Genomic DNA, 9,685 nt, shown 5'->3' on the forward strand with positions numbered 1-9,685 from the left:
AGTAACAAGCTTAAAAGGTACAAGAACAAAGAGCTTACTCTACTGTAAAAATACCATCTTTTCCCTTGACACAAGCTGTTAGTCAAAAGTTATCAGAATGATATTCTCCATTGGCTAAATTTACAGATTTAAAAATGCCCTTAGCAATTCTTTTAAAATAAGGGACAGGAAGATGAGTTTCCAATAAACATTAATGGCATTGTTTTAAAGTTCAGATTTCAAGCTTGTCTGCCACAAGTCTTAGCTATCATAGGGACACCAGCAAATTGTATTGGAAAAGCCCTCAAAATGAAAGTATGACAACAGAAGGCAGTTTTCTGCCAAAATAGATCAAATGCTTCTGTGAACAGCCTAAGGTAAATTGACACATTCACTTTCCTCTATGGCTTTTTGCTGCATGCATGACCGGGATTCTGTCACTCTAGCTACACCAGCTACATCTCTATTAATTTTCAACACCCTAGCAATCTTATCTGTGCTGATGACGCTTTGTCATGCAGCCCAAGACACCATGGAGCTCATATGCATGTTGTTCAGCACTGCTTCTTCACATGGCTTCCATTAAACTGCTTGACCTATTGTACTTAATACACTTTGACGCAGATACAGAAACCTTCACACAGATGATCCTTGTGGTCCCTTCCAACCCTGACTGATACTGTGATACTACACTATGTCTTGTTGATTTTTATATTTTTTTAAACAATCTGGGGATGTCACATCTTAGAAATAATGTATGAAAAAAATAAGCAAAGATGGAACAAAAGTATGCCAGATTAAAAAAACCCAACATCCTGTATCTTTAGTAAGCTGCATCTGGGGTGCTTTGTGTGTAGTATGTCATTTGCAGGAAAAACACTTAATTTTCAAAACTACTAAGGATTCTATCCTTTCTTCTTATTTTAATACAAAATGCTTCAAAATTACTAATGAAAGCTAGATAAAAATTACAAAAATCCTCCAAATCATAGCTATTTCAATTGCATTATTTATATTTACTATCTATCTAAACTAGTAATATCATCTTAATTTTGCAGAATGATGAGAAAATAAACCGAAACAGGAACACTGCCTATGTGTGACAGCTTTCTTAACTCTTCTCCCAACACTCCAGTTAGCTCCTTTTTCTTTTCCTTAATTTCACAGAATCACCAAGGTTGGAAGAGACCTCAAAGATCATCGAGTCCAACCTGTCACCACAGACCTCATGACTAAACCATGGCACCAAGTGCCACATCCAATCCCCTCTTGAACACCTCCAGGGATGGTGACTCCACCACCTCCCTGGGCAGCCCATTCCAATGGCTAACCACTCTCTCAGTGAAGTGCTTTCTCCTCACCATGAGCCTAAACTTCCCCTGGTGCAGCTTAAGACTGTGTCCTCTTGTTCTGGTGCTGGTTGCCTGGGAGAAGAGACCAACTCCCTCCTGGCTACAACTACTCTTCAGGTAGTTGTAGACAGCAATAAGGTCTCCCCTGAGCCTCCTCTTCTCCCCGCTCAACAATCCCAGCTCCCTCAGCCTCTCCTCATAGGGCTTGTGCTCGAGGCCTCTCCCCAGCCTCGTTGCCCTTCTCTGGATATGTTCAAGTGTCTCGATGTCCTTAAACTGAGGGGCCAAGAACTGGACACAGTATTCAAGGTCACCCCATCTTCTATATTCATAACTTTCTTCAGTCTTTCACAAGACATGTTCTTTCTGAAGCAGTTTAATCATGCTGGACTTTTTAAAGAAAGTCAGGAATAAAGTCCTATGTCTAAATTATGCAAGGCACTACATAAATATGCAATAAATGTCCTGTCATACTAAACAGATGCATTCCGTGGTCACTTATACCTTCATATTCCAATATAATCTGATACATATAAATTGTAATATAATTTCTGATAGTTATAGATGAAATAATAAGAGCTGAATTTCCTTCAATCTTATCCTGAAACAACAAAGCTTCTAAATGAAAAAGTAATTTAAAAAATAATAAAATGGGTTTTTGCAATGGATTTATTTTCAGATTAAAATTCTAAGTCATCTAATAAGGAAAAGAATCAAAATAACTGAATCTGCACACACATGCAAAAGCATCAATCAAAATTAAATGTGATATCAAAAATTAAAGCAGGCAAAAGTAAACCCCTTGTGCAGCTTGAGTTGCTTTTGTTTACATGTAATGTAATACAGTCTTAGCCACATTTATTTACTATGTAAAATTTCTTTAAACAAAATGCTCCTTTTTAAAGCACTTGATGATCAAAGTTAGGAGCTGAAAAGCTTTCTTTATCATGTTGATTCCTGTATTTGTTGTAGGACTCAATGACTTTGGACTGTTCACTTCTTTGTCACACTCTGCAAGCAATGCCTATTGCTACAGGAGAAAAATGGTTCACTGTTTACTTTTACTATTTCTCAGAACTGTTCCCCAGCTCTCAGTGAGGTAAAGAAGGTTTATTTACTTATTGATAAGCAAGTCCTAGAAATACTTGGCTCAAATGTGTTTACTAGATGAGTACATAAAATATCAAAGACCTGTTAAACTGGAAGTAGAACATTTATAAACCACTTCAATACTCAGCAAGTTTCTACTGGTATCACTGCTCATCATTTTTGCAAATGACACTTCAGAATAGCATGAGCACATAATTAGCCAATCAGCAATCACACTACACTATTTTGCTTGGTATCACCACCTAGAAAATTAATCATTTTTTTTAATCACTCTGAATTCTTCCACACCTGAGGGAATTAGACCTTGTACTGGCCCATCTGGAGGTTTCCAGCAGACTGAGCTCCAGCCTGTTTCACAGCCACATGACATGGAATGACCTCTCCAAATACGCTTGAGTAGACTGGCAGCAGGTAAGCCAAAGTACTGTACTGAATGAGGCCAAAGGGCATCTGGCATACTGCATCCAAAAGAGCAGCCTAAGGAAAAATACAATGCTGCCTTCTCCAGATAGCGTTCCAGACTCCAACTTGTAACTTATGGGTTTCTTGAACCAGCAGTGTCATCTATATTTTTAGCTCCAAGTGGATTTCCACCCTGTGATATCATCTGTAACATCACGTGGCAAGGATTACTACATACTGTTGGAAAAAACCCAACCTACCAAACTCCACCCACTTTTGTTCTTTCTGATCTAGTCACTTCAACTAATTTCTAAGAAGTTACCTCCTGAAACATGTAGGTGGCAGTTATCTCTCTTTATCTTTTCACAGCTATTTATCATTTTTGCACATCATTATCATATTTTTTTTGATGGGGCTCCAGAATTGCAAAGTGGAGCTGCTGAACTGAAATATGAAGCTGCCTAGAAAAGAGCTTGTCTGGTACTAGAATTGCTAAAAACTAGTCTTGAACATTTTCAACATAGAAAACTCAAAATGATTAGAAATGACAGCACTGAGGAAGGAGAAGCTCTTTGCTAGACACATTATTTTTCAGGGAGTTCTTATTTCCTTGCTTAGTTTCAGCTAACGCTACAACTTCCTGAATTGCAGCAGACTTTGGTCAGTCCTCTCTGTTACTTCCGAATTCCTTCTTGCCATCTCTGAGGCCTCAACTCACATGACTAATCACTGCTCTTGTTAGCAACTTTTCTGGAGCTGCTGTCTTTTCCAGCCTTCCTCATAAGAAAGAACAATCCCTTCCAGCTTACAGTGAGTTCTTCCCCTTAGCCCTGTTACTTCTGAAAGGAATGTGAAAGAACCTGACTTTGTGATCAAAAGATAAAAGATACTATTGATACTATTGATCATGTTTTAGAACAAGAGGGAATGGCCTCAAGCTGTGCCTGGATAGGTTTAGATTGGACATTAGGAAAAAAATTCTCACAGAAAGAGCAGTCAGGCATTGGAATGGGCTGCCCAGGGAGGTGGTGGAGACACCACCCCTGGACATTTGGATGTGGTACTTGGGGATATGGTTTAGGGGTGAACCTTGTAGAGCAGGGTTATTGGTTGGACATGGTGATCCTGACAGTCTTTTCCAACCTGAATGTTTCTGTAATTCTGTGAAGCTTTGCCCTTGGTCAGCTCATTCAGCTTTAAAAGCCCTATTTTGCTCACTTGTTTAACGCATCTAACCTGTTGCATGCCCTCAAGCATCCTTGCAGTTCTTTTCCAAACTCTTCCCATGTTTACTATAAGCCGACATAAGGTAGGAGAGAGCAGAATGTACACCATTGTTCCTGGTAAGTGCATACTATTGATTTATTTATTTTGATCCTTTTTATAAGTTGTTTCTCACTCTCTGTTGGGCCTTATTATCACATCTTTACAGCTTTTCAGAGGACATGGTCTTCTTTATTTTATTTGGATAACTTTAAGAATTAATCTGTATTTCTGTTCATCTCCATTAACCTATTTTTTGACTAAACAGACCTCTTCTAGACCTTTCTCCAAACTTTCCTGATAGCTGATAAGTAATGGCTCTCATTACCATTACATATTGATACTTCAGAAGATGTGCTGGCACAGAGACCACATGCCAGCTTGACATATTGCTTGATTTTACCAGTTTTGCTCTTGCTGAATACAGATTTTGATTGAACATGTATCATAATCATCAAATAAATGACCTCCTGCCTGAACAGTATAGACATATATGTGAAATTTTCCTTTTGCTAGGCAGGCACCAAAGACTTCAGAAGTTATCAGCGTAAGGAGGAAAATAAAAGCTATGTTCTTGCAAGAGACATGAAATTAGCCTCAATCAGTAGCTGTGAGAATTGCATATAGTGTCAGATGCATTGTTTGAGGTACTCAAGTACTGAAGATGCTCAAGGGCTTTAGCAGATGGGTGCAAGGCAGAGTGCTACCCATGAGAGGTACAAAAGGGATGATCTGGCATTGCATAGTAGATGGTGTACCCCACCCTATCTGCAAGCTTTCAAAGATTTTAAGTAGTAATAGACTCATAGAGTGGTTTTGGTTGGAAGTTGTCTGTGGACATTTTAGCTGATAAACCAGCTCCAGAAACTAGTTACAATCACTGCTGTCTTCTACATGTCTCCTCATCTAAAAGGAAAGTTCAACATAGAACCCTGTTTTAATTACTGAGCTATGAACAAGTGCCACTTCTAGTAACATGGATGAAATAATAATGAACACCATACTATACATGTAAAGACATTCTAAAACCCCTGAACTAACTCCTAACAAAAAAAATCACACCCCAAAAATAACATCTAGCTCAGTTCATGTTTCCAGAAGGGGTGGAAAGTCTAGCATTTGCCTTTTTGTAGGTGGTTTATGCTGACATTATTTTCAGCAAGTGCATGTATTTAAAAATTACCATAACTGTCAAAGGCATGTTTAGGATTAAGACTAATTTGAAATTCATGTTTCTGCTAATGAAAAAAATTAATATTAATAACATACATAAGTCACCTGAAGTGGAATATTCCCCTGCTTTTTCAATGTAGAAAACTCAATATAATCCTCACATTCCTGTGTGTACAGGCATGTGTATGTATTCATAAGCACAGACACATGAAAGTGTATGTTTTACTATATTTCATCAATTTGAAGGGCACATCCAATTCTCCCACGTTCAACATTCATATTTACTGAATGATATCTGTCCCCAAGTTTTGCTATTTCCTTCAGAATCTTCACCTTAAGTATCTATGACAAAGCATCCCTTGCTTTGAAAATCCTCTACTTATACACAGATCACAGAATATTTCACGTTAGAAGAGGTTACTTCTGGTGGATACTATAGTGATCCATAAGGATCACCAAGTCCAACTCCCAGGATGTTCTGTAGATGTTGCTATAGAGCAGGGAAACATGAGGGTGAAAAAACAGTGCTGTAGTCAGGCTTCTACTTATCATAGTATTCTAGTATCCTAGTATCAGTCCAGGTTGGAAGGGACCACAAGGATCATCTAGTTCCAACCTCCCTGCCATGGGCAGGGACACCCCACACTAGATCAGGCTGGCCAGAGCCTCGTCCAGCCTGGTCTTAAACACCTCCAGGGACGGCGTCCCAACCACCTCCCTGGACAACCCATTCCAGGGCTTCACCACGCTCATGGTGAAGAACTTCCTCCTCACATCCAGCCTGAATCTCCTCACCTCCAGCTTCATTCCATTCCCCCTAGTCCTATCACTACCTGATATCCTGAGAAGTCCCTCCCCAGCCTTCAGGGAAGTGAGTTTTTCTTATTAAAAAAACAACCAATAAACCAAACCAAGCCAAAACCAAAACCAAGCCAACCTTAATTAGGAAATAGTCCGAGCACTTCATCTTTCAACTATTTCTCTCCATCTCATTTCAGTGACTAGCAAAACAATAAAAAAGCCCCAGAACACTGATTTCCATATGCTAAAGGTATTATTAAAACAAACAACCAACCAACAACTCTTTAGTGTGTTTTTTGTTTGATTATTGATTAATGTAACAAATATTTTCCAACCCAGAAGGGTTTTTTATCAAAGTATTTGAAACTATGAAAAAAATTCTATTTATGTGTCCTTATCAGAAAGTTCTTTATACTTCTATTTATCAACAGATTAAGGAGTTTTCAGGTGAATTACCATGTTTTGAGACACTAATTGTAATTAAAAAAAATCTAATTCATCTAACAAGTTAGGACAGAAGCTGCCAAGTTATGCATCCTAGGAAAATTGTCTGCTTATGGTGAGCTCATGTTGGAAACAGTTTTGTTCCTGTATAGCCCTGACGTGAAAATGTCATACAATAATTGTTCAGACACGTTTGGAATCTTCCTAGCAATATGCAAGGCAATAGTCTTACATGCTTTTATCTCCATCTGTGTTCCAAGAAAACACATACATGCATTCAGATGAAAGTTCTTTAAAATGTTTGGAATACTAATTTGTAAATAATACCAGACACGTAAACCTCAAATATTACTGCTCTGATTGAGTTTATTACTCTGATCGATTTTATTACCCTGATCTCATGTCTAAATGCATAAAGGCAAGTTCTGAAGGCACACATTGACCTTGCAACTTCCATGGAATGTGGTGAGAGCAACAGACTCTCAGTCTAAAATTGGGCAACAGCTATCTCACATGCCCTTCTGGGATTTCTCAGACTAACATTTATACACATTTTAATAACAATGTATACAAATGCAGAAATAGATGCATTTATCTTAGTCTTTCTGTTACTTAAGTGAATAGAAAGTCAATGCTTGTAATTCTTTTAATAAGAGCAGTGATACCGAGTCAGCCAAAGGTCCATCTGGCCCTATGCCCCATCCCTCTCTTCTATAGTTGCCAGAAGTAAATACCAGGGGATACCTAAGCAACTGAGTAAGAACACGGGAAAATACATAATAATGCCTCCAACAATCTGCAACTCAAGGACTTTCAATGCCAGAGGTGGTGATTTTTTATTCAATAGCCTTCAATTAATTTTCATCAAAGAATTGTCCTGTAATTTATATTTTTAGTACACATATAGTTCTAACAGTCCTGTGTCAAGGATTTCTGAAGCTTAATTTAATCTTATTTTTCCTCATCCTGCTCCCTGCTATTTTGACACTGCCTCATGCCAATAGCATAAGAGATAAGGCATGTTCCTTATGATATCTTAGAGATCTCTATTATATTTTCCCATAATTATTCCTTTTCTCTTTTGAAAAGTCCTTTCTAATTTACTTGGTCTTTATGTGTAAATAGTTCCTTGTATTTCCTCTACCTTACTGCATTAGTATGAACTTTTTTCTCCTCTCTCTTTTTCTGATATTAACAGTAGTTTTGGTCTGTTGATCAATGCTGGTTTTGTATTCAGGCATACCTTTACAGTTACCTACACTGAATTTCTTATGCCATTTTACTGTGAAAGAATCCCGTAAGGATCTTCTGAAATTTTTCATAGTCAGTCCTTGTCTTCATTTCCTTTAATAATTTGGAACCTCTAGCAGACCTATCTGACCATGACAAGTTACAGAGTTTATTATCAACAGACAAAGAAGCAGGGTGATAGGTAGCATTTCAACCCTGGACTTTATGAGGGCTAATTTTGCCTTCTTCAAGACACTACTTAGAAATATCCAGTGGACTAGGGCTCTAGAAGGAGGGGTGGGGGGCAAGAGAGATGGTTAATATTCCTACATTACCTCCTCCAAGCTCAAGAAAAAATTGTTCCCTTGAAGAAAAATCAAATAAGGGAGGCAGAAGACCTGTATGTATAAGTAAGAAGCTCTCAGAAAAACTAAAAAAGAAAAAGGAGGTTTACAGTACGTGGAAAAAGGTCTGGTCAACTGGGAAGATTATAGAAATATAGCCAGAAAATTTAGAAATGCAACAAGGAAAGCCAAGGCCCTCTTGGAACTCAGTCTTGCCAGGAGCTGAAAGAGAACAAGAAGAGCTTTTTCAAATACAACAATGACAAAAGGAAGAGCAGGGAAAAGGTAGCTCCACTACTGAATGACATGGGAGATATGGCAACTGATGATGCTGAGATGGCAGAGTTGCTGAATGCTTTCTTTGCCTCCTAAGGCCAGCCCTCAGGAACCTCAGTCTCTGGAAGCAAGGGAACAGAACTGGAGGGAAGAGGACATTCCACTGGTCAGTCAGGACTGGGTTAGAGATCTCTTATACCAACTGAAGACAAACAAATCCATGGGCCCCAATGGGGTGCATCCACGAGTGCTGAGAGAGCTGGCTGATACTGTTGCTGAACCTCTCTCCATCATCTTTGAAAAGTCATGGAGGAGAGGTCCCTGATGACTGGAAGAAAGCAAATGTCACTCCAGTCTTCAAAAAAGGCAAGAAGGAGGACCCAGGTAACTACAGACCAGTCAGCCTCACCTTCATCCCTGGAAAGATGATGGAGCAGCTCATCCTGGAGGTCATCTTTAACCACATGGAAGACAAGAAGACTATCAGAAGTAGCCAGCATGGATTTACCAAGGGGAGATCCTGCTTGACTAATCTGATTGCCTTCTATGACACCATGACCAAATGGGTAGATGAGGGAAAAGCAGTGGATGTCATATACCTTGACTTCAGTAAGGCTTTTATACTGTCTCCCATAATATACTCATAGAAAACCTCAAGAATTGCGGCATAGACAGCTGGTCTGTGAGGTGGATTGAAAACTGCCTCTGCAACAGAGTTCAGAGGGTTGTCATCAGTGGCACAGACTAAACTTGGAGGCCTGTGGCCAGTGGTGTTCCCCAGATACCAGTACTGGGTGCAGTTTTGCTCAACATCTTTATCAACAACCTGGATGAGGGGATTGAGTGTACCCTCAGCAAGTTTGTTGATGATACAGAACTGGGGGAAGGGGGTGGGAGGGTGTGGCCAACACCCCGCTAGGCTGTGCAGCCATCCAATGTGATTTGGACAGGCTGGAGAGCTGGGTGCTGGCAAACCTCAGGTCCTGCATCTAGGCAGGAATAACATCAGGCACTAGTATAGGTAGAGGCTGCCCTGCTGGAAAGCAGCTCCATGGAGAAAGCCCCTGGAGTCCTAGTGGACAGCAAGTGCTCCATGGAACAACAATGTGCCCTTGTGGCCAAGAGAGCCAATGGTATCCTGGGGTGCATCAAGAAAAGTGTGTCCAGCAGGTCTAGGAAGGTTCTTCTCCCCCTCTACTCTGCCCTGGTGAGAGCACGCCTGGAATACTCTGACCAGTTTTGGACTCCCCAGTTCAAGAGAGACAGGGATCTGCTGGAGAGAATCCAACAGAGAGCCATGAGGATGATTAG

This window comes from Dryobates pubescens, chromosome 9 (assembly GCF_014839835.1).
Source record: "Dryobates pubescens isolate bDryPub1 chromosome 9, bDryPub1.pri, whole genome shotgun sequence".
In the NCBI taxonomy this organism is placed as follows: Eukaryota; Metazoa; Chordata; class Aves; order Piciformes; family Picidae; genus Dryobates; species Dryobates pubescens.